This window comes from Cydia splendana, chromosome 13 (assembly GCF_910591565.1).
Source record: "Cydia splendana chromosome 13, ilCydSple1.2, whole genome shotgun sequence".
Taxonomy (NCBI): Eukaryota; Metazoa; Arthropoda; class Insecta; order Lepidoptera; family Tortricidae; genus Cydia; species Cydia splendana.
Window position 1 is genome coordinate 9,947,910 of NC_085972.1, and position 26,444 is coordinate 9,974,353.

The 26,444-nt window shown below is 34.7% G+C and overlaps 2 protein-coding genes across 4 annotated transcripts in view; one reads left to right on the plus strand and one right to left on the minus strand.

Moving 5' to 3' along the window:
* LOC134796016 (fibrosin-1-like protein) overlaps nucleotides 1–26,444 on the plus strand; it is a 323,185-nt gene that overhangs the window by 92,270 nt on the left and 204,471 nt on the right. The gene's annotated exons all lie outside the window — the stretch shown is intronic.
* Nucleotides 1–26,444, minus strand: part of LOC134796019 (serine/arginine repetitive matrix protein 1) — a 214,925-nt gene that overhangs the window by 22,149 nt on the left and 166,332 nt on the right. The gene's annotated exons all lie outside the window — the stretch shown is intronic.

Genomic DNA, 26,444 nt, shown 5'->3' on the forward strand with positions numbered 1-26,444 from the left:
AGCGGCCCAGAGACATTCGCAAGTGCAATACCGTTTGGGTACCTGGTTTAGGTACAAGTTACAAAATGATTGCATCACTGCACTAAGGAATGTTCGATTAAGCTGAGAACTGAACTAAAAGATTATATTTCAAATGAAACCACTTGACAATTTAAGAAGAAATATGTTCTAAAGCATTGAATCGAATGTATCACGGCGAAGCTAAACAACAAAAGCCCTATAATTATTTTAGTAAAATTCATTATTGTGTATTATTTTAATTTCTTAAGTAATTAGGTACTTCAATAATCACGAGAGAGTTAGTTCCATACTTCTATTATTTATTTTAAAACTGATTTCTGTGACGCACAATGGGAACGGAGAACCATAGTATCATAATGCCACAGATACCTACAAATGACTGATAATTAGTTTGAGCAATTGATGTTCCATCAAAGAACAGTTAGCGATGGATATCGCACTACGGTCTATTATTAGGGCCGCCAATCATGGAATGGAGAGGTAAAGCCATGCGAATTGACGTTTACAGTTACCTCGTGATCGACCTGGTATTCATTCCGAAATGATGGTCTTGGTGCAAATTTTGATGGCTCTAAGTGCTTGTACGGAGGTTTGTATTCCAATCGCAAATCAATGCAGCTTAGCTGGCTTTCTTAGGTATACTTAGTTGTTTAAGCTATTAGGCTTTAAATATAATAATATTCTATAGCAATTAAGTTAAAAATTATTTGCTCTGATATCAGTTGGTACTACAGGTGTACAAGCCCATCCATTTCGAATATCTACCTAGAGTCGGACTAAACTAACTCTGCATCGCATTATTTTCAATGACAGAATTAGCCAATATCATCATTAATGTCAAATTTCAAAGAAAATATGACGATTATAATAGCACTCCCTCACTTTCTAGAGTTAAGGTCGGTGCAAAGTTTAACTTATTAACTTAGATGGACTCTACTCAAAAATAATAGTTAATATGTACATTGAACAAATATTAGACAGACTAAACTCATTCTGCGAAAAGTACAACATTTTTAACGATAGTCAGAACGGTTTTCGCAGGAACCGATCGACTGTACTAGCCGTCTATAAATATATGCAGGAAGTATATAATATTTTAAACGAAAAAAAATATGCAATTGGTATTCTTTTAGATATGTCGAAGGCTTACGATAGGGTGCAATATAAAATACTGCTTGACAAACTACATGAAATAGGAATTAGGGGTACCGCGCACAAATGGCTTACATCATATTTAGATAACCGAAAACAATATGTCGAGATACAACACAATGACAATAAAACAGGTATGATCAACTACGTAAGATCGGAGGTTCAAGTAGTCGAACACTCAATTCCCCAAGGAAGCTGTATCGGCTGTTTATTATTTTTAATTTATATAAACAATCTCCCAATGATCCTGAATGACTTGTGCGTACTTTTTGCGGATGATATTTCTGTGTTAATGTCATGCAAAAATGATCAAAACCTCCAAAGCGACATTCATAATACATTGACCAAACTAAGAGACTGGCTCACTGACCACAACTTAGACATAAATTTTACAAAAACGAAAATTATACAATTCAGGCCTTACCAAAAAGACGCATTAGATATAAATATATCATTCAATGTACAAACCCTAGAATGTGTAGACGCTTTTACCCTTCTTGGAATAGATATAGATTCTCATATCAACTGGAAATCACATCTAAATAAAATAAAAAATAAAATGTCTAGTTTTATATATGTCATTAGAGAACTAAAAAAATCTACTAACTTTCAATGCGCTTTGACTGCCTACTACGCCTATGCTTCTTCATGGCTCAATTATGGGATAATTCTTTGGGGAAACAGTACTGACATAAACGATATATTTGTTCTCCAAAAACAGTGCGTACGAATACTAGCCAACACTACATACTCCGACAATTGCAGACCCTACTTTATTAAATACAAAATTTTGACGTTGACATCAATTTACATTTTAGAAATCTGCAAGTTCGTCAGGAAATACCCGGAATTCTTCCCAAAAATTGCCGACCGTCCTCGACGTTTCGAAAGTAGATTTAAGAATAACCTGGCGCCACCCATAAGTTCTGTACTAAAGCTACATAAATCAAGCCCAAACATGATGGCAATAAAAATTTACAATAAAATCAGCGACGACCTTAAATTGCAAACATCAGACACGCTATTCAATAAGCAGTTGAAGGACTTCTTAATCAATAAATGCTATTATAATCTGAATGACTTTTTGGAAGATGAAATGTAATTATTATGTAGTTTTTAGTATACTTATTAGACATGACTCAATTTTGAATTTTAATAATTAGTTTTAAATTAACATTATATACCAATTGACATTTTTGACATAAACTGTAAGCACCTAACATTTTTTTAAGCATGAATATTTAATTTTATTATTTTTAGTGACATATAATTTGATAATTTGCATGCAATACATACATACAAACTCAATCCTTAGATTTAAGAATATTGCCGTGCCCTACCAGGGCCCATGTGAAACATCTTTGTATTACCTATGTAACACCTGTGTACTTACCATGGATGCAATAAATATATGATGATGATATGATATGACTGTACGGTGAGCATTTAAGCCTACACGGCCAATTATAAGCTGGTAACCATTTTTTCTAAACCTTTATACCGATGAAATTTACTTAGGTACAGACCTAAGTTCATTTTATCTGTTGTTTGAGACACCAGGCCTCAATTTATACAATTCTATAAACTTTTTGTAATTCACATTTCGGCTACTAAAATTTGGCCGTGATTCGACGCCCTGATCATTATTCAGATCAGGCCTGGTCTGGAACGGTCTTTTTGCTTGGAACTCATTATTTCCGTCGCCGACAGAACTAGTTTCGACTAAGAAAAAACTCGCCAAAACTTATACTTTAGAATAACTTAGGAAGTCAGTGAACTCTCGTATTTATTATCCCAACCAGCCTGAACGTTGTTACTTTTCCCTAAAAGCTATTAGGCTTTAAATAAATACATATAGGTAATACTTGTATTTTTAAGTGAAGATCCAAGGGAAATGCTGTGGTGAAAAGTATAAATAAGTATTTTTTTTAAGGTAACAATAATGATGTTATAAGTAGAGATGCCCCGAATAGTGAATTTGGCCGAATACCGAACACCGAATATTCGGCCCCTCTCTCGGCCGAATACCGAATATTCGGCATAACATGCGAACATTTTGAGTCACAATTATTATGAAAACTGTTCGCCAACAAAGCACAAAGTTTGCTAAGATATATTTTTATGTTGAACAGAATTAATGAATGTAGTTAGAGTCAATCAAATTAGACCCATGATAAAAATAAGATATTTTGTAATCAACAAATGCTCAAAAACGTGCCTTCGTATTTAAAACTACTTTCCAAGAATATACATTTTAAATGTTAAATATACCTAGTTTTTAGTATTTTTTTTGTGTAATTTTTCTTTTTAGGTAGGTGCAACATATATTCGGTATTCGGCCGAATAGTAGGCAACATTCGGCCGAATACCGAATATTCGGCAAAGTGGCCGAATAGGCCGAATACCGAATATTCGAAAATGTTATTTTTATATGTGGAACGTCAATGAAATGTCTTATAAAACCCGGTTCAAAAACTAAGTAATTAAGTCCGACTCACGCTTGACTGCACATTTCTAATAGGTTTTCCTGTCATCCAAAAGTAAAGAACTATTTTGTGTTTTTTTTTTTCAAAATTTTAGAGACAGTAGTTTCGGAGACAAAGGCGGGGAGTGGTCGGACAGACAAACAGACAGACAGACTCACGAGTGATCCTATAAGGATTCCGTTTTTTTCCTTTTAAGGTACGAAACTCTAAAAACTAAGAAAGTTTAGGACACGTTTTAAAGTTATGACCTAGACTGTTACAGCAAGAACCTTACTCGTAATTACAGTATCGGTTAAAAGCAAATAAAAGTACGTAGCAAAATTTAATTGGTTCTGTTATTATTAGCTTCGTGTATATTGTTGCCAGACTATTACCTGCCAATCAAAAGTAACCGTACCCGCTTATCCACTTCGAATAAAAAATATAATTGATTCGTGTTATTTATTAGTAGAAATACACAAAAACTCGACTTATTTAATTTATATCATTGTACATTTAGCAGAAAAACGTGAGCAAAGGTCGTTGCCCAGCAAATTCGTTGGATTGGATACATTACACACCTCACGCTTAAGATCGCTGTACGTTAAGTCCATTGGTGTAATTTTGTATGGACTTTTATCATTTATTTCCAGCTGCCCTATACAAATACGCTATAAAGCGGGCTGGAATATCACGTTGTATACCGTAAAAGTATAAAACTTTGCCCTTTAACATAACTTTGCCCATCGCGTTACAGTTCAGTAAAAGCGAAATAGCTTAAAAGTAGTTACAGATACATTTTGCGAAAAAAGTGTATCTGTAAAACTACTTTTAAGTTTGGTTGAGGAGTTTGATAAGTACTAGTTCTAGTAGCTAGTTCTTTAACGATACAAAATTCATTAACGATCCAATCACACTTGTTTCTTTTTTCGATGAATTTTATACATAGTACATAGGTAAGCAATGTTTTATATATGCAAACTGGTACGAGTCAGTGGCTTCTTTACAATAACTACGATGGTTTAAGGGATAATTTAATTTTACATAGCGGTCATGCGCAAAAACTTTGAAATTGCAACCACCGTTATGTAACTTAATACTGTCGCTGTAACATGAGACATTTATCATTTGTTTCGTGTTAAAAATCGTAACGGTATTTATTACAAATTACTTACGGATAGATGAAATCATAAAGGACCAACGAACTTGTTTATATGTATCGTAATGTAATGTAACTTTTGATTACAAAGTACGTTTCCTGAAATATCCGCAACTGTATGCTTTGGTGTTTGAAATTTTAAGGAGTTGTAATTATTGCTGAAGTATAAAATTGCTACACCCAGTATAATTTATTAAATAAATAACACGTTAAGCTAGTTTCCAGTAAATAATATTGCAATCAACATGTACGAATAGAAAGCAGTTATCATAGTAGGAGCGTTGAATGACGTAGGCCTGAATTGCAATTTAATTTGTTGATTGCCTTCGAGTATCAAACCGACAAGTTCATTTACCCGCTACGCTGTATGATATAGAATATAAGTCGCTTATAACCTATACCTATCTTTAATCGCGTTGGCATTATATACTAATAGTACTAGGTAATTTTAGTTTTTGATGATTTAAGTAAACCACCTAGGAACCTATTCATTGGATAGAAGTAGGTAAGTCTACGTGACGTTAATCGTTATTCCGATTCTCAAGTTCGGATCGCATTCCAATTCGATTTCACGTTTCAACTGTGTATCGTACTTTGTTGTGCTAAGATAAGTTCGGACTAAATAGAAAAACGTGGATATTAGTGACTATACTTTTGTTCAAATTACTGTTTTCTGCTGCAACTATTCGAACAAAAAGCTCTCATTTAAATGTTACTGACCGAGACAGCAGCCCTGCCTAACAATATATTGAATATTCTTTATGGTTAATTACGCCTCAATATTACGAAACTTCAATTATTATTCTTATCGCATCAATCACCTGTCAGTTTGGACATAACCTCTTTATTTAGTCTTCCAAAGTAAAAGTACCGGACCAGACGGCGACAATTGCCCCTTCACCGTACCCATGTATTTTGATGGATTCCACGGAAAACGTCCACATAAACGCTCAGATGAATATCTTAATGGTTGACAAGTTTCTGTAGATTTATCGTGTGTTGACATTATTATTAAAGTATTTTTAGGTCGCAAATCACTTGACCGTTTTGATAAAATATTGTTGCATTTTTCTATGGGCAACTTTAATGTAGGTAAAAAGAACATATATTACAATATTAGTATGTGTATAAGAAAAACAGGATTGGCATTAAGTACATCATCATCACAAGTCATCATCAATTAAGGCGTTTTACTACTGATCAGTAAAGAGATCCCTCATAGATATAAGTTATAACTTATAACTTTTATCTCCTGTAAAATATTTCTTATTCATACAATAAAGTTTTTCTTACTTACATCCGAACAATAACATACATATGTTAGTGTGCCTAACGTGAGGTGTGCAAGTTGGAGGGCGTAATTTGCTAAGGATATTATAAGATTCTCATGTCGTAAATTTTTCGATAAGCGGAGCTCAACAAACTGCCTGGTTGTCGCTAGATAGTTATTAACGGTGCAAACGCACCCCCCTTTCGCTTTAAACAACTATTTCGCATTTCACCGTACCACAAGTGCTTGCACGTAATTCTGCGTCCCACAGACCCCAAGTTCGCGACCTTACGGTTGCCGTGGTAGCCACCTTACTAATCTGAACTTTCATAACATCAAGGACACGAAGAAGGCAACCATGTTTATTAAGCTAATCATAAAACTCATAATTCATAATGAGATTTTACTACACTGTAGAAACAGTAATGTAATTTTATGATTAATTAAATTACTGTAACTGGGGAAATATTCAAACTTGTTTGGATCCTGAGAAAGTTGATTTTTCATACTTACCCGAATAATACTTACTTGTCCGAATTGTATGGTCTCAATGTCAAAAGAATATAAGTACCTACTAATAAGAAAAGATACCAGCAAAGGGTAGAGTTCAAGGTATTTTACTATAGACACAAAACACGGTATTGTATTTTAGGGTATTTGGATCAAGTGAGCAATGAATCATAACGCTAAAGGTGATTTTATTTTAGTTTTTATTTTATTGATATTGCTCAGCTTAACCAGTCTTTATTTTCATAATATGTATATACTTATTATAAAATTTGCAGAATATGTGCCACTATTCACATTTTCATGGTACTAATAAATACCTAATTTTATAGACAGGCTCTATAAAATCCTCCGCCACTTTGAAGTTTCTTTGCTCAGTGTCCCCATATCATTATCATCTTGATGTTCATCTGTCCGTCCATCCCAAAAGAAACAAATAATTTAAACGGGTAATTTACGTCATCATAGCTCTCAACTCTCATACGGACAAACTAATTTAGATTTTTTTATAGACTTCATAGAAATGTTAAAATTGTTTCTATTAATTTGATAACGGACACGGAGGGTTACACCTTCGGATCTCGGCGAAGGCGTTACGTGGAGCCCGAGCAATTCGAGAGTTTTCTGATGTTCGTAAATGATGCTTTGGAACCACCGCCAAAATTGTTAGGGTGGCTGTGAATCCTTTCCAGAAGTACAAATATTACCCAGAACGAGTGTAGTGCTATTACAAGTTTTTTCTAAATAAAAACCCGGTATTAATTACACATTTTCCCAGATCATATGTGGCTTGGATTCTACAGAAAATCTATAGCTTGTTTATATTGTGAGTGAAGATTCTGAACGATAAAGCCCGTTGAAAGTGCGCCGGCGCGCGGCTCTCTCCTGTCATGGGGGACCACTTGTTACGTGCTGTGATATATTTGCAGTAGTCATATTCAATCTAGTGTTACCTGGACTTATTGAATGCTATTATAGATTCAATTAAAATTACATATTTGAAAGTTATGTGGAAATATGACTTTTATAGTAATAATACTTATAAATAATTTTCTATATTCAGGTTCCTCGCGCAGATCACCTGGCTCTTAGACAGGAGGCTACAGACAAGAGCCTTGCAGTATTTATGCTGAATCAGGCTGAATTGAGGACTCCTCATAGTAGTAGTTTAAATTTATTTTTTATGAAAGTAACTCATAAATATAAAAGTGGTAAGAACGTTTTATCCCATGAGGTACAAGTCTCAAATTCCAGATATTTTGTACAACTTTTTTTTAAACGCTGTACCTTGGTTCTTCAACTGGTACTTAGAAACCAAATCTATCAATAAATTCCAACACATTCTTATTATAGATAAGGCTGTCTGGGATGAATTTTTAATTACGGTAGGCATGATGCTCTTAACTAAAAAGACCAATAGATACTTTCTCACGTCAGTAATAGAATACTGCAAAATAAGAGTAACATCAAGTTAAAACGAAGACGATAAAGTACCCAGTGGGAGAGGACACGACAAACCACTTAGTCGCTGGTTGCTTGTGACAACCTCATTGAATTAAGATCTCGAGCCGTGCCAACTTTGTAATTCTAGTTGATGTTTAATTAAGTTAGATTTATTGGCGCAACACGTTTAGCTTCAAGTCTGTTACTTTTATTAATGCACAGGTAACTATTTCAGGCACCAGTCTTTGCTGATTAATTACCTATTTTTAAGGACTTTGCTCTGCAGACGTGAGTGAAATAAGGTACTTATATTTATTTTTATTATTTTTTAATATATAGCCAGGCGTGGTTCACTCCGCAATTTCGTCGCTTTGCTACAGGTAGCTAAAAGTACATCCATTCCACACCAATTTTGGTGGCTAGCCGCACGTAGCGCTGTCGCCACCTAGCGGCCATATCTGTCCTGATCGTAACAGACGCGTTTTGTTAGAGAGTGAGTCTTCTGTACCTAGTACTAGTATTTATTCTGTGATATAGCTTAATCTCAATTAGCCGAATTCTAATATTCTAATTTACTATAGTGTAAGGATCTGTTAAATCTTAGACTACCTATGATTAATCCGTTTTTAAGTATGTTTAAAATTAGATCTTACTCGAGGAGATATTTTGGCTCTGTGGCCAGTAAAACAAACTTTCAAAATACACCTAACATGATATTATATTAAAGTATCTAGTGACAATTATAACTAAGCGTTGAATCCCCACCTGCCTTATTTGCCTATATCTTTCTGCTAAATATGCTAATTTATGCAACAATTTGTATAATTCTAGTGGCATGTAAATAAACTTAATTATAATCACCATAAAGAACAGCGTAATAGCTGGACGTATATTGCAGTGTACAAACATACAATTGTCAACGTAAATTTAACAGAACTAACTCTCCAAAGCAAATGAGACTACATTTAAACAAACTGAACGGAAGGGAAATCGCAAACGATGACTCACGATACATTTATTGCAACAGTAATCCAGTTGGGAGAAGGGGCAATTAAATGAAAAACGTACAGCAATAAATAACTAACTACACTGTACAGTTAGCCACGACCATATCGAAATAGAAATATTTGAAGACGACTTTGTTGTCTACGACCTAAGAGTGTTTTTAACGTTTGTAACCAGGGTTTTCAGAGAAATATTGTTGGTGGATTGTACTAGTGTGCAGGAAAAGGTCTGGTGGCGATAGTACTTATAGTCTATTGGATTTATCACTGGAAACCTGTGTGTGGAAGTAAATGTGGGAATAAGATTTTTCAAACCTATTAAAGGTACCTATATGAAATTGTCGTTCATTTGTCCATCGACATTGTCCTCAAATGTAATAACTGAAAGAGTTAAGCAACTGTTTCCTGTTAACTACTCATTATGATACAGCTCTTCGGTTGCACTTTAAAAACGATGGACGATAGAACATTCAAAAAAATAAGCGATTTATAGTACCTAGGTATGTAGTAAAAAACAAGTCAGTATATTTCTATTCATTAAAAAAATACTATCGCTGTAACTGTATCTTAGGGGACAAAATGCAAAAATAAAAAGTGATCCTAAAAGGATTTCTCATTCCCTTTAAGGTTCAAAACCCTAATAATTAACAAAACTTATCAGCAGAATACGAGCCCCTCACCTACGCAGACCAATTCTATTAGCATATAGATACTATTACCGTTATACTAAGTATTCATAGTTATAATGAAGTGTTTATCGTAAATCCAGGCAATTTCACAATCAAAATATTATTTCTCAGGGAACCATTAAGAAAATGGCGGAAGGTATTAAGAAGGGCCATCGTATTTATACAGCCCACGCGTGGGCAGAACTTCATTCACATCCGCCGAGGGGAACCATTAGGCATCGCTAAATTGACCACCTGCTTAAGACTAATGCACATTGCATGCCATTTATGTATTTTGTTTGATTTTCTTTAAAAAACAAAACAGCTGTCTTTGCTGTATTGAAAACTCGTTAAGTATTTACCTAGAAGTCAATTATTAGCGAAGTATTGGATTGGAATAATATTCCATAAATAATATTGGAATAATATTCTATTCACCTATAACAACCTATTATGATGAAGAACAATATATTTGATATAGTGGCGAGAAATTCTTTTTTTAACCGGCTTGCTTATTTTGAGACAGTAGAAAACCTTGTTCTCAAGGATAATGTGATCAATCGATTCATAAGAAAGGTCTACAAGCTTAGATATGAAGACCACTAACAATACGCAAACTGGTCGGCTTTTCTTTGACTACATAATATGATATTCGCGATCCCAGTCAAGAGCTTTTAGAAATCCAAACACTTAAGACCAAGAAGACCACGTCCTACATGTTCAGTCTGTCTGGGTGATTTTACAGTGAATAATTATTATGAAAATAACATACATGCACAAAATAAACATGTTTAGGTAACCTAAAATTTGACGCGATTATAATGTAATTTGCAATACTTACAATGTAAAAAAAAGCCAAAAACATTGAAAATAAAAATGTATGTGTGCACTCCCCTTTACGACAGACAAATTCGCAATTAATGGCATTAGACAGTGTCGCTGTTTATCTCTGATCACAGCATCAGGCTTTCTAGCGACATCTGCCACAGATCGTCGATACCACTCAAGCGTAAAGTACGTGGAAATAATTTCACCATTACTAGAAAGGTTTTTGTGATGACTATCCTTTACTTTCAAATGTGCCGATGAATGTGAGATTTCTATAGCGTTTGGCATTTGTTGACGTTGGAATTGTGTTTTCAACAATTACTCAATTATGACCAGGCATTTTAAATACTGTAAATAAAGTTACGCAACTTTATTGCTGTACTTTTCTTAGTTTAAGCTTTACAAGTATGTACGTTGTACGTAGGTATGTAAGTGTATTACTACTTATGGATCTATGAAACTATCGTATCAAGCTGTAATAGCACTTAGGTATACTAGTTTAATTAAGCGATTTATTTTGATTCTGTAATAAGTAAAATAACATGCATAAATGAAAACGTTTGGCGCCTCATACCCATACTTAAAATTGACGTTGTTTAAACAAAAAAAAACCCTAATTGCCTTTTTTCATTTTTATTCTCCCTTTTTCGTTGTCTACAGCGATATGCTCTTTAGATTACGCGAGAAAAATGCCGTAAACAGTTCAAAATAAAACTAGGACTTTGCACAATATAGAACAATCTTGACAGGGGCCTTAAATCGGTGTAGTAAGAGCTATATTTGATTGGACTAGTAATCATGTTACGTTAAACACGGTATAAACCGGTAGATAAATAGCATCGTGCACCAAAAAAACGAAGTATGCGCTTGCACATCAATGACCGACCTTCGTACGACCGCTGCAAGGCAGCGGCGGGTTTTAATACATACTTTTTATCGATTTTATGGGATGAAATTTAAATAGAATAAGGACTTTTTCCTTTTTAAGCTTTGATAAGGTTCTGCAACTTCTGCAAATTGCAGACTTGGTTTGTTATGACGCTGATATTTATAGAGATATATTCGTTTACTTATTACTTGTGAAGTTTATATATACAGTTGAAACTGGATAAGTGGAACCTGGGTTAGTGGAAAACCTCTTTAAGTGGACCCAAGTTCTCGGTTCCAGTCCCTTGGCAACGAATTACCTCTATAAGTGGAATTTTGGGACCTCTATAAGCGAAATCCATTTTTTCGAAAATTTCTTATTTTTACCTCTGTAACTGGAAGCAGCCGTCTCCGAAACCTCTATGAGTGGAATAGCTCGGCGTTATAAAATTAGTATTTTTAATAAACCGTCACAAGGAGGGTAGTTTGTTTCGTTAACATTATGGTTCGTGTTTTAACTACGTATTTTGTATGAGATCACACATCGTTCAGTTTTTTTGCATTAAAGTACAATCGGTACATTGATTTATTTAACCATACTGGTTTCTCTTGCATAAATAAATATTAGGAGTGATTTTGTTTTTGTAATTTTGAAAATTGTATACGAGTAGGTACTGTGGATTATTTACAGTATTGCTTTTTTTAAAGTCAGGATTCCATACCTATTTTTGTTAATACATACATATCTACATACATATTTAATAAAAGTTGCTTATTTAAGTCTTGATCATACCATACGTGACCTCTATAAGCGACATTACTAGCATCCACAACCTCTGTTAGCGAGAGCCTCTGTAAGTGAGAAAACGTTTTATTTGAACCTGGTTAAGTGGAAAACTGGATAAATGGAAAACCTGGATAAGCGGAACTAAACAGCCGGTCCCTTGCGATTCCACTTATCCAGTTTCCACTGTATATCTATAATAATTCATTCAAAATAACTTTCTGCATCATCATTTTATTTTTTGTTGTGATCATAATTAAAAAGTAACTAAATACATTTTAAATAGTTCATTCAAAAGTTCAAAACACATCATTCAGTTTAGTGAGATCGAAAAAAGAATTGTTTTTTTATTCATGAAGTTTGATAAATTAAGTAGGTAGTTTTTAATCCTAATAAGTACTTTTTAATTTCTTATTGAATAATAAATATAGAAAAGATAGCTTGATATTGAATTTATTCTTCATATTCAGGTTTTGTTTGTCTATACATTCGACGTTTATAATAATGTAAAAAGGTCACATTACGTAACCTCTCGAACATCCGTAGTGCTAAATCATGCACAAAGGCACAGGTGAGGCCGAACCTGCAGCGAACGCCGAGATATCTATCCCGTGCATCGGCCTTGAGAAAGCCGTCCGTTCGCCGCTGACCTTTTCTCTTATTTATGAGCGCCGTCTGGGGATAAATCCTCGGCAGCTGTGCCTTGCGCATCCGCGTTGTTTTATCTCGAAAACCGTACTCTAATTGCATAACATTATTTCAATTGTACCGTACCTACAGATGTAGTGCATAATTGTTTTCTATCGTATTTTCTCGGAAACGTTCGTATTTGTCATGCTACTTCAGTCAACCTCAGTACTTTTTGTACCGAGACTGACTGAAATAGCAAGACACGTTCGTACGTTTGCGTGACAATACGATGGAAAATAATTATGCACTACTTCTGTAATCAGAATTCTGTAATGATTTTTATTTGTCTGTTGCTGAAAATATTAGATGTCTTAATAATTTACAATTTCAACTATCACGGAGACTTTTAGAGAACATTCACGTTAAAAAAACACTTCATTCATACATTTTATTAGGTAAATAGATATGCATGCAATTTTTCCCAAGTTACACACTAAAAAGTTTTTCACCTTATTTGTTGTAGCAAAGCTATACTAGCCCACTCCACCAACATAATTTAAACAAATCAAAGGGTTGATATAGAGCCAACATATTTTAAACCTAACAAATGATTGCACTGGATATGGAATTAACAACGATTTCGCCTTAAACCGAACTGTAGCCTGCCAATGTCATTAATCTGTTTACTAAAGTTCATGCATTCCACTGCGCCCGGTTAGCCAACACCCACAGCGCACGTTACGCGTTGGCTAAGGCATTTATTTTATAGTCTGCAATGAAATTTAAATATTTTGCAGATGTATACATTTTGATAACCGTAAAATCGGGGAATTTTAGTCCTTAAGTATAACTATGATCCAGTTTTTAACGTTGGTTCTTAACGAGCCTTTATGATTTGGACTCGTTATATTTAGTTTAGAGCTTAGATACACTAATGTTCTTTCTATATTATAATACTTAACATTATTTGAAAAATACTTATACTTATATTTTACTGGAACTTGAATTTGTAAGTTGTGGACTAAAGTTACCTGATTTTACGGTACTGCTTTTAAATTATACAGTAGATATTAGATAATGTCCATTCGTATATCTAACATTCGTAGACATTCCTAGGATCATGCAATTTATGCACAATAAATGCTTGCTACTAATCCGTGGCACTAAATGTCTAAACGTTGAAGGAACAATACATAGATCAAAGCAGCAAAAATGCCTTCAATAAATAATAACGCAAACACATAGGTATGCTTTATAATTGATATAGACCTGGATAAGGACTTCATGCACTACATTGTTTCTCCATTGAAACGGGCTCGAGGACTTGTCCCGCCTTGTCCCTTGTCCCATCCTGTCTAGCTTCTCAAGATCCTATCAACTTTCAACTTTGTACCGCGCGCGACAGTACCAGTGCTTATCAATGGCCTAACATTATTTATAAGGGGCCACATTGGCAGCTACAGGATTTATAAGGGCTGGTCTGGATAAGAGTTATGGGATGCGCTTGGTGCTTAGTTCGCAATGGCAGCACAGAGGAAATATCAGATTCGTATGAAATTTTAAGATCAACTTCATGCAGTTTTAATATCGAACATATTTAAATTAGTATGTATTAATGAAGGACATTTAGGTTGTTTATGAGAACTGGAAGGATAGGGTTTTTTTTAACACTTTCTTACCTCTTCACGCTTAAACCGCTGAACCGATTTTAGATAAAATTTGATATGGAGTTATTGATATGAGGCCGGAGAAAGGATATAGGATTGTTTTTAACAATCATCCTCATCATTCCACGCAGACTAAGTCGCGAGCAGAAGTTACTATATGTATAAACATAAATCCATGGTAAGTTAAAAGCATTTGCGTATGCATTTTTTAAATTATTTCGATATTTTTATATTAAGCATTAACAAACCGGTCCACCTAGAACCTAACGCCTCATGTTCTTTTGCGCACAATTTCTTCGGGAGAAACCGCTCATTACGAGTAACCTACATAAGTTACGAAGAAATGAAAATGCAATGGGTATAGTGGACAAACTTGAGAGAAATTACCCGCCGGAGACAAGGTAAACGGGTCCGTGAAAGTTATTGGCTGACGGACGGTCAATCTAAGGCTGGTTATGGACGCAAATAACCATTTTCATACGAGATAAACGAGTATAGTGGAAATTGTTATTTCTTGACACGGTTTTGTGTGCAAGTTGAGACCTAAATTTAGCTATTTTGAGCGGCTGGGTGCTTGGTTAAGTGCTATGTCAAATTTCGACGTGTTTTAAAATGGCAACTTTAAGAGTCAATGCCCATGATTACGACGATTCTTACAATCCACAAAGTTCTGGAACCACTAGAATAAATTTAACATGAAGCTGTTCCTAACCACCGCCAAATTACTTGTGGTAACAACGTGGTGGTGACTACTGGGAAACCTCATTTGTAAGGAAGCTAATGTGACAAACTGAGGTAGTAATAGTAGTAATAGTTAATCTACAATTAGAAATAAGAAAAACTTAGTCGCATATTGTACGAGTAAGTACCTCATTGTATAAGGCAGTTTCCCACGGGTTGACAAGCTTTGCAAAAAATTGAAGAGCAAATCCAAGTCCTTGACAGTCGTATTGGCTGCGAATGCTGCGATGCCTAAAAACCGTAAGTGAACTATTACTCAACGTATTTACAGCTTTTTTGAACCAGAAATATTTATTGTTTTTGCTCTAATTGGACTCCATTCAAGCGTTTTAGTACCTAACGAATGGATTCGAGAAAAAACTTCATCGCTTCGCTACGTGTAGAATCTTTGCAGGTTTTTACTATTGCAATGATTAGACGTTTATACTAAAGTAAGGCTTATTTCATTATTAGATTAAACATTGTATAGACATAAAAGATTGTAAAAACAGCAGAACGATAAATAACAAGTACACGTCATATGAGTACAGTTAAGTCGGTTAGTTCGGTAATTTTAATCCCACGAAAAATATATTGTGGAAAGTGTAGCGCAAAGTGTAAAAATATTGAAGTCTCTATAATATATTTATAAGACCTACCTTTACTAACTCTATTTAAACTACTTATTGTTAGTCAGAAGTAATAAGCATAATATAACTACATTTTAATAGAAAAGTAGAGAGTAATAGAGTTTAATAGAAAAATGATATTTAAAAGGTAACCTCTTAAAACTGCGTGACTTGTCTTATCTCTCTTTATACAAACAATGAGCCCTTTTGTCAAACTAAAACGTTTACTTACTTGACAATATGTGAGTAGGTAGGTATTACACACCTCTACGAGAGAAAGCAGTTAAGTGGCATATTGTTTAAATAAAACATGAATTACCTTATACAGTTTTCTTTTCACTTGTCACAAACCGATATATGCTTGTATTTAGTAACAGCAAGTTACTACCTACTACATGTATTGTGAATATTGTGATGCAAGGTAGCTGTATGGCATTTCGTTCGAGGATGTAATATTTAAGAAGATACATACCGCAAATATTTTAGTAATCAAATATTAAAAAGTCTTGAGATTGTAATGTGATTTAGTTACATTGCAATTGCCCAAACTGAATCGTTAAGAACTCCAAGTTTTATGGTTTATTTGTCAGTTTTAGTCCCTTCCTGTCATAATCTGTCAACAGAGTTGAATATTATAACTACCTTCGAGCAACACGGAAGGGAGGCGGCATTCGCACTATTTCCCCTCTGCCGAGGTACAAGATTAGCGCGTCAATCTAATCTAGCGCGGGTAATAAAACTAGTTGCACTTGGATTTTTCACTAGACCTAGTCCAGACGCGCGCGTGAACACTGCTGCATAAAAATGCCTGTTTGCTCGGTTTTTTGTTATAAAAAGAGGTCGGGGACATCAAATTTACAAAAAGAAAGTGTTACATTTCACATGTAATATTTTTTTTTACATATCATACGTTTAATTACATTCAAACACAATTATTATATTTTAGTCTCATGTAATTGTTGGATTTATCGATTTTGCTCGCTTAGTACAAATTGCGGATCGGTCGAGCGACAAATCCGACTTCTCATCTCTCAGAATACAATAACATACTTCAACGAAAATGTGTTAGTGTGCGTGTTGTGACACTTGTCACTCGTCCGTACACAAAAAGAGATCGAGGTTTGCAAGATTTGTCTTTGACGTGTGTCATTTTCTATGTATTTGTGTCGTCATTACAGATTGGATTTTGTATGTAAGTGTGTGAGAAGTGCGACTGTGTGCACCTTTCCCCCCCGCGAAAAATGGCAGAAAGATTTGTACGGTGAGATATCGCTTGGGCCCCTCCCTTCCGATGTGTCGGAAGCCGGTGTTGCTCGAAGATAACTACCATATATGGCTACGTATGCGGTAAATGGTTAATTTATTGTATTATATTTACCACTTTTCTTTTACAGCCTGTAAACTGGTGCCGTATGTGAAGTGTCATGAACGAGTTTCATCTTAGATATGAACAAAAAATATCGGAATATAGTGTATAAGGACAACCACTCATTCATTTCCCATGGCCTTCCTATATTTTAGTATTCACGACATATAAGTTATCGTACTCACGTCGAGTTCCATGAATCGCGACGCTATCCTATGGGCCCATAAAGTGGCATTCTGTATTCCTTTCCAAACATTCCGACTCGCCCGGCGATTGTTCATGCAAAAATTAATGGCTTACATTCTTTGTAACAAACACACTGCACATTGTTTTTTAATAAATGCAAAGTTATAAATATAATACTTTGCATTGCAAATGGTTAACTCACACTTCTACGATTAAGATTTCGACGATCGGGTATGGACATTTTAGTTCTTCGACTTGGTGTGATTTGTTGTAAGTTGGTATTTCCAGCTAATTAGAGTTAGACCAAGATAAGTCTGCAACGATATTGATAGCACACGCAGTGCAAGTGTTATTTTAAACTTCAAACTTATATGAAATTATGACGTAGGTATAAATAACACTTGCACTGCGTATGCTATCAAAATCGTTGCAGACTTTTCTTGGTCTAAGCCTAATAAATATTTTTTTGCCGAAAACGTACAACGGTCATTGCTTTTTTAAGTAATTGCTAAGGTGTGGAAATAAAATTAAATCTCGACCCCCTGCTGCAACGCTTGTTCTGATTGTTTTATTTCATGAATAACTGTCACGTTAGCCGAAAACTTACAGTAAGTTAATTAAACTTGAAAAATAGTCTTAAGCACTCCAAAACAGTCAACAACGGACAAAAAAGAATCGTAAAAGGGTTTTTAATGAAGGCGCTGAAAGGGGTAATTAGTTGATTACCCTCATTTCCATCATTAGCGGCCATTCCTGCTCCATTCAGGCGCAGGCGCCGCGCCGTCGTACCTAATTAGATTAAATGCTCTCCACGACACCACGTGACTATAAACCTGTCTTGAAGCTTGGGATGCATTGGTTTATTTGCGAACCGAATGTTTAGTCCATGTAACGTCATGCCTACTTGATACTGACTGATTGATAATATAAACGTATATCCGTATGCTCCACAGGGCACTAATTATCCAACGGCCTTTGACGTGTACCGAGTTACTAACAATGGCAATGACAGCGATGTATGCAGCTCGGGTGCGCGCGACCCCCTCCCCACGTCACCTCTCGTCGAATGACGTTACCTATAGACTGTGGTAATAGGGAGCGCGAACAAAGTCGACGTCATTATTACAGTTTTGCGCGTCTCAAATAAAGACCCATAATTACCGACTGTCTCGGCGTAACACATTATAGCATTCACAGACGAAACCTGAGGGAATGTAAGCTTCAGTATATGCGAATACATGTAAAAAGTAAAGCAGTTTGATCGTTCTTTGAGCTTTCGTAGAATTGGAGCTAAAACATATCAGCGGAGTTTAAAAAGAGTATTATGGTCACAAAAATATATTGACTTATAAGACGAATATTCGTTAAATATAAAAATTACACAAAGAAAACGGTTGGCTGGTATAGAAAAAACGCATGCTTAGCGTTAAAATGCAGGTGGAGAACCATGGACATAGAATAGAATAGAAAAACGTTTATTGCAAAAACCATCTACATACAGCACCACACATAGGTTTTTTTGCTACCAAAAAAGCTTGAGCTCGTAATAGAGAAGTGTAACCGGGATACATTATCTACATTATTCAGCTTTACTTAATTTTCACGATACAGATGAAGCCATTTCGCCTACGCACAGAACATGAACCAACGCTAACGCACAATCTTCCCCCATAACTTTCAATTAATCGATTTTGCGCTCTATTATAACGCCGCAAAGCGCAAGAAATTACAGTTGTAAGCAATAAACAGTAACGGTATAGGGCAGTTCACACGAATATCGTTCTCATTAATAAACAATGCAATAGTGGGAATTCGTGAGCAGCCATGATCATACTCGTACCCAGAATACCTCCCATAGAATCCGTATGAAGCTTTTACCAAGATTTGCGGTCACTACACATTCTGCATCATTACCCCTTCAACCTTACATGTATTTAAGGCAGGGGTTGGCCTGATCTGTAAAAATTGGATCCAAAACACATCATTTTAGAGATTGCACCAATATACCTTCGCGTTTTTCTACTTGCAATTGTATGACTAAGTACATACGTAATACGTATAATTTCACATTCTGCACTATTTCACGCCACAACAGAAAATATTTAATCTCCATAATCCCATTTTAGATGATATTTTCTTAATCCTTGGCGTGACAAAATTCAGCAGCGATAAATGTCTTTTTGAACAATAATTAGGTAATGGGAACTAAGTAATCCTATATTGTTAAAATAAAAAAAAAACAGACTATATCGACCTTACTGTTGTTGACATACGTTAATGAATAACGCTTAGTAAATATTAAGTAGGGTAAATGTGGGTTGGATGCCATAGGGGGATAAATGCCCAAATTTGCACATAGGGATTTGTGGGAATTCATCGCTTGCAATTCATTTTTTATTTGTAAGCTTACTCCTTTCCTCCCTCTGGTTAATGACGAACACTTCGCTAAAATTGACATATTGTGATTTATTGCGAAAAACTATTTTACGCCGCAACAGATTAAGGTAAATGTGGGATAGTTGCCATACTTTTTGAAAAAGGTGAATAAACTATAGAAGATAAGCATTTAAAAATCTTAAAACAGAGTGTTAGTTTGTATACTCATTAATAAACAATATTTTCAAGGTAGCTGGATATTATTTGTTAAATTTGTATACTATCCCACGAATCAAAATATCATTGTGGCATCTAACCCCGTCCGAAGGACCTTTTTATTTTGTTTATAACTAAACAAATAAAACAAATAATATCAAACTACCTTGAAAATATTGTTTATTAATGAGTATACAAACTAACACTGTGTTATAAGATTTTTAAATGCTTATCTTCTGTATTTTATTCACCTTTTTCAAAAAGTATGGCAACTATCCCACATTTACCCTACATATTAGGTAATTCCAACAACTTTAAAATAATTTATCTAAATCTTCTACCTAAACACCCACCTACCACCACCACCTGAAAGGTTAACTAAATCAATGTGGTGACCACAAGTCGTCTTTTACATACATAATGCTCCATCTAATAGGTGAGCGATCTTTGCGTTAATATAGCTTAAGGAAGCGCAATTATATTGTTTCCCGTTATGCGTAAACTGTTCGTCATTCTTGAGCTTATACTAGTAACTTAGTAAGTGTAGTAACTGTGAAAAGAATCCTAGTTGTGTAATTAAGCGTGTTTAGTCGCTATGCGTATTTTTTTGCGGAAATTACATAATTAAAGTAATGACAATAAACACAAGCGCGCATAAGTTGTTCGCAGAAATCGCGAAGCGTCTGGTTGACGTAACTGGTGACCGAAGAGCTGGCGGCTACCTCGCACAACGTATCAGCATTGCGATACAGCGAGGAAATGCCGCCAGCATCCTTGGTACAATGCATCAAGAGCCTATTTTAGATTTAAGCTAGTTATTAATTTCGTTTAGTAGTACCACTGTATATATATTGTATGTAAATAAATGATTAAAAAATAAACACAAAGACATTTTACACATGGGCTTATTTTATACGAAAACCAACATAATTATATTATTATGTCTTAATGTCCCATCATCATCAAAATGATTCAAAATTGTAATGGTTTCACCTCAGGTGTTTGTCTGTCCACCTGTCACGCGAATTTTTTTACAAAATTAAATATTAAAACAGACAAAAATAAAAAAGTCACTAAATAACATTGTAAAAAAACTATAAAGCTCATTTAATATATCCATTAGAGATACTTAATAAAAGTTTACTCGTAACATATTTCCTGTACAATGTACATGCGTTCATTTGGATATCAAAATATCTAGTTTGATATTCAGTTAGAGACAAAGACAGGAAATGGCACAACTATACATAGATACAATATCATCTTTGTACATTTACGAGCAGCAAGTAAATAAAATTGGCATATAACTCGTAAAAACATATAGGTACAGCGTACACGTTTAATACTAACCTCATTCGTGACGCGATCAGTAAACAGCAAGCATTTCACATTTGTATTCAATAAGTCAATCCACCGGTTCCACTGACCAGGACCACATATATTGTCTGAACAACCAAACAATGGAAAACTTCTGATGCTTTATAATTTATAGGAACGGCCGTTTCTTACATTTAAACTACATGTCGAAAACATCTTTCACACTTGAGCATTTAGTTTAATTTCATGTGTTTATAACTGGCTAAGCCGCAGTTTCATAAATAAATATGGAATCAATTCTATCCACACACTATGGAAACAAACATCGGGACTAGTAAGGCTTTGTTTTAAAAAGTTGGTTGTACCTATCGCTGTCATGACCTACGTTAGGAACAAATTGTCCACTTGTCCACTTCGGCTTTCTATTCAATACGGCATTTCGAATTCATAAAAAAAAACTGCTTTCTTGTCATACGATTTGACACCTTGCCATAGAAATAAACTGTTAAAAAATGGTGACCATATGTAGGTATGTTCGTTATTTTCCAAGTTATGATAAAAAACAAGTCTAATATAAGTCGAAGTCTTAAGGTCTAGACAACATGACAATCGTATATCAGAAAAGAAACAATGTATCGGGATGGCAGATGCTGCGAAAACTCATGTGACTAATTCCATACATTATTTAAATTTCGATTGGCGTTTTTTACAACAATTATCATCTTGGCTAGGCCCCCTTATATTCTAATGATTCCCTAAAAGTGGCAATGTAACTTCACAGAGACATGCATCAATGGGAACTTCACATGCGACTTCCTAGTAAAACCACATGAATGGAACTCTTCCTAGCTTTTTCTGCAGATAATTGTATCTCGTGTTAGCATATTAGTTGGATGTCGGTGTTAATTTGTATGGAAGTCTATATGCGTGTGCTTAATGCATTAACTGAACAAGCTTTTTGCTACGTAGATTTTAATATGGCATCGTAATTACCGGAACAATAGAAAAAGTGTGATATTGACAAGTTTGCTAACTAACGCTTACTGGGATTACGTATTTTTGTTACAGATTTAAGTCAATTTGTACTAGGGACGAGTTAACAGTCAAGAACAAAATGGCGAACTTTGATTTCTGAACTACGAGTAGGTATGAGTATAAGTGCATATATTTATTATTAAACAAAATATCTACATCTTTGATCCAGTGTAATAACGACCACATTATCGTTGTAATCATGAGATGAGTTTTATTATAAACTGCTATACTTTATGCGCATGAATCGACAGTAGAAATACTAACTCATTAAATCGGACAAAAAGTTACAGTACCTACATGTGACTGTAAAAATATACAAAATAATAATAATTACCATGTGAACATATTCTATCAAATGTCTGAGTAACGAGATATGACTACGGTTTGATTTATAGACCATCAGTGTTAAATACCGCAAAACATTGAATCTTGAACCAGGGTTCCATTCTCGAGTGTTCATTTTACCATTGTATAACACCGAAAACGTATTGAGTGCACGCGCTCGTTCACTCTACAGCGTTTAGAAATGCGACACATTAATCTACTAATATTGCATTAATAATGAGAGCGATAAGATTGCTTTTTATGTCACCGCGACTGCAATAGCTGAAAGCCAATACTGGACAAAGAAGTCCCTCGATAAGCTTCCGATTCTGTCGCCATAATCTAGCAAATTTCAGCAATCTAGACACACTAGAAACCCGTCTGTCCATCTCATAGAAGACATCTCTAAGTAAGATTTCCTTGTATACGCCGTTTTTTTTTATTATTATTATTATTTCTTTTATTTATACACAGTACAGTACAGAGCTTAAATTTATACAGATCCCTGCAAAACTGTATTTACAGTTTGCCTGCGGGTAAGAGTCTCTACATACACATATAAAATATTTCATGTTCGTACACTTAATTATTATTTAATATAAGCACTTAAGTGACACTTGCACGCGTGCAATTGTCACTTAAGTGTTTGCAATAAGTACAGTTTTAATGCGGTTTTGAATTAGCAGTTTTCCATTGAGTAGGTACGCGAAGCTTTTCAGCCTTATCGAAGTTGTATTACATATTGTTATTTTGGTTTCTGAATATAGTCCTAGTTTTTCCAAAGCGCATTATGCATTTGTCTTAGCATTCCCATGTCAGCGACAATGGGATGCGCGAGGTTGCTCACCTCGCATTGTACTACGATATGCTATGCTAGAAAAGACGCATGTATGCTATATATGAGAGTACAAGGCAAAAGGGACCTTAAGTAATGCTTGCGGTTACGCGATTATTAAAGGTGCTCCATTGAAAACAATGCTTGGCGATATAAACTTCCTCCGCTGATAAGGTGTATTTTCTATGAAAGCCACAGATAGTCATGAACTTACGACCTATAGATCTGGTATGGTTTATGCTCGTGCGACGCCACAGTGCGCAGATTAACTGGATCCGAATTTGAATTGCGACAGTTGTAATTTTATGTGAAGTGCGTGTTCCGTTAGAAAGAAAAGATCGCATTTTCTCTAACTTTCAATGCTTGTAGAACCAATTTAGCCGATGTTTTGACAAGTTTTCGTTACGTTTTGATATTATAATTTCTGATTGTTTAGTTACTTCAGACGCACCATTCATTTTACGTATACATAATTAGGTAATTTACTAAATTAGTTTATGTTATGGTTATTATCTTATTCAATTATTTAGCGTTATTGCTTTCGTGATGTGTATTGATTGTTTCTCGCACATTAATTGTGTAACTAATATTTGTTTCTTTATAGCAATTGAAAATAATAAATAAATGTATTATTACATTTATTTATTATTTTCAATTGCTAAATTAAAGTTAAACAATTACAGTTCATTCTTATTAACATATATGCTAGCTGTCTATAATTATAGCATAATTTATTTACTGCCGAAATATTTGTGTTGGATCTTTTTCAAAAAGCAAAAACAAAAGAGATGCAAAGCCGTATTTGCGCAAATCCTGAAAAAATAAGCGTCTGGGATATTTGGGCATGCCTTTTAAAATTGTACCAATATAGAGATTGGAAAATTGTCGTGACTTAGAATTTATTAAATCAACGATTAATCGGTAGTGTGCATGTTAAATTTTAAAAAGTCCCATTATTAAAGTATTGTATATTTGTATCTTGGCTTCTACCGTTCATAATTCATAAATTTTCTTCCTGTTGCAACGTGCAATAAAAGGTGTAAGTCAGTTTAAGTGCAACTTCTGTAATAAGCTGCGACGCTCCGCGGGTGGGATCTTACATCGCGCGAGTAAATGAGTGATTGAATGAGAATGAGCATTCAAAGCTCCATACCAGCTGATTAATCGGTTCATTATGTAGCGTACTAATTAATTAAAATGGCGATTGACAATAAACTTTCATATTGAAAGTAACGGAGCCTTGCCATTGCCTTGGAGTGAGTTTATTTGGTGTGTCATTATTGATAATATAATATTCATGTAACACCTTTCACTTGATAAGAGAATAAACAGACAATGAATCGACAATATAAACACTCATACTTGACCGTGATACGCTGATATGGCAACTCGTTGGCCACTTTTGTAAAAGTCGGTGCCACAGGCAAATTAAAATGTTTTGATACTTATTTGAAACCTAATAGTCAGAAGCACAACCAGAAAAACCATAAATTACAAATACGAGATACATACACCAAATCACAACCAGAAAAAACACAAATTACAAATACGAGATAAACCAAATAAAATATACTTATTCGTAGAAACAATGCAACACAAATTGCCGATTCAGAAATCACCATCAAAGCTTTGTTAAGTTATTTCATGTACAAATAGATGCTTATTTTTTCCAATCGTTCAATCACCACACTCTCACATTATATTATGATCGTTAGTAGTTGACTCTATTTAAAAAACAACAGAAAAATGATTCACGGTTGAGCCATGACTCGCAAAAACAATATATTTTAATAGCGACTTATTCATACTTAAGCCCTTTTTAAATGAGTGGTTCAATTAAAAATCAGCATATCACATGTCCGCTCAAACAGCGTTACTAATGTCCCAGCTATCTGTTCATCGGAGCATACGCGACTCAGGCGATTTTCCGGTGAGTAGCGCCGCGTGCGGCCGCCGCCGTGACCGACGAAAGTTGTTTATCTCGCGATAATTATTATCAAATTAGCACGTACGGTGTGAATTGGGATTATAGTAGGGCTTTGTGGAAAGGCTTTAGAATTTCCCTTTTTTCTTTGCAGTGTATTTAAAGCTATTATGTTTGCGTTTTGTGTACTTACGGTGCTTTGAGGTCATTTTAATGTACTATGTGTGAATTAGTATCTTTAGTACTGAGCAAAAACAGTCAAAATTTGGTCAGCAAGAGCTAAAAACCATTACTGACTTAAATCTTGTAGTTTAATTGATTTAAAAATTTACGTTTTCGTCAGCATTAAAAGCATCGTATATATTAATCGGTATTGAAACCGATCATTATATTGTACTTAGTTATCAACATAAATTGAGTGCAAAATAACACTGTTTGTGTTTCATAATTCGTTATCGTAATGCAATCTAGCGATGCAATACATCCGACTTAAGGCTATCTTGTTATGCAAATGATCATTCACAATGCATAATGTCATTTAAGTCCGATTTTAAATACAAAGCCGATAGGGGTTTTGCAATATGTGCTCAATAGGGTTTTAGCCGAATAATTATTTTTATCCTTGAATAAATTGTTTATGATCGGAAGATTATGGTTAAAATGTATCTCATACAATACATGCGAAAAGGGCGTAAAAATAAAATTATACTATGTACTTATAAGCTTTGTACGAAATGAATTACCTGTTTGAATAACAGTAACAAAATATTTCATTACTACTTACACAAAAAATGGGACTTGTTAACTACCTATATGTTACCTGCTACAAAATCGGTTTTAGGATAGAGATTTAGGATAGATCGAGGAAAATCGAAATTTTGTTATCTGTCTCGCTATCACTCGAATAGGTAAGAGTAAACTCGAATAGAGCAAAATCCGATTTTCGATTTTCGCGGTAGGCCCTCAGCTATATTGTCAAGTAGGTATTGAAGATTTCTAAATACTAAATACCATGAGTATGTGAAAAAATCCACATTTGTTGCGGGCATTT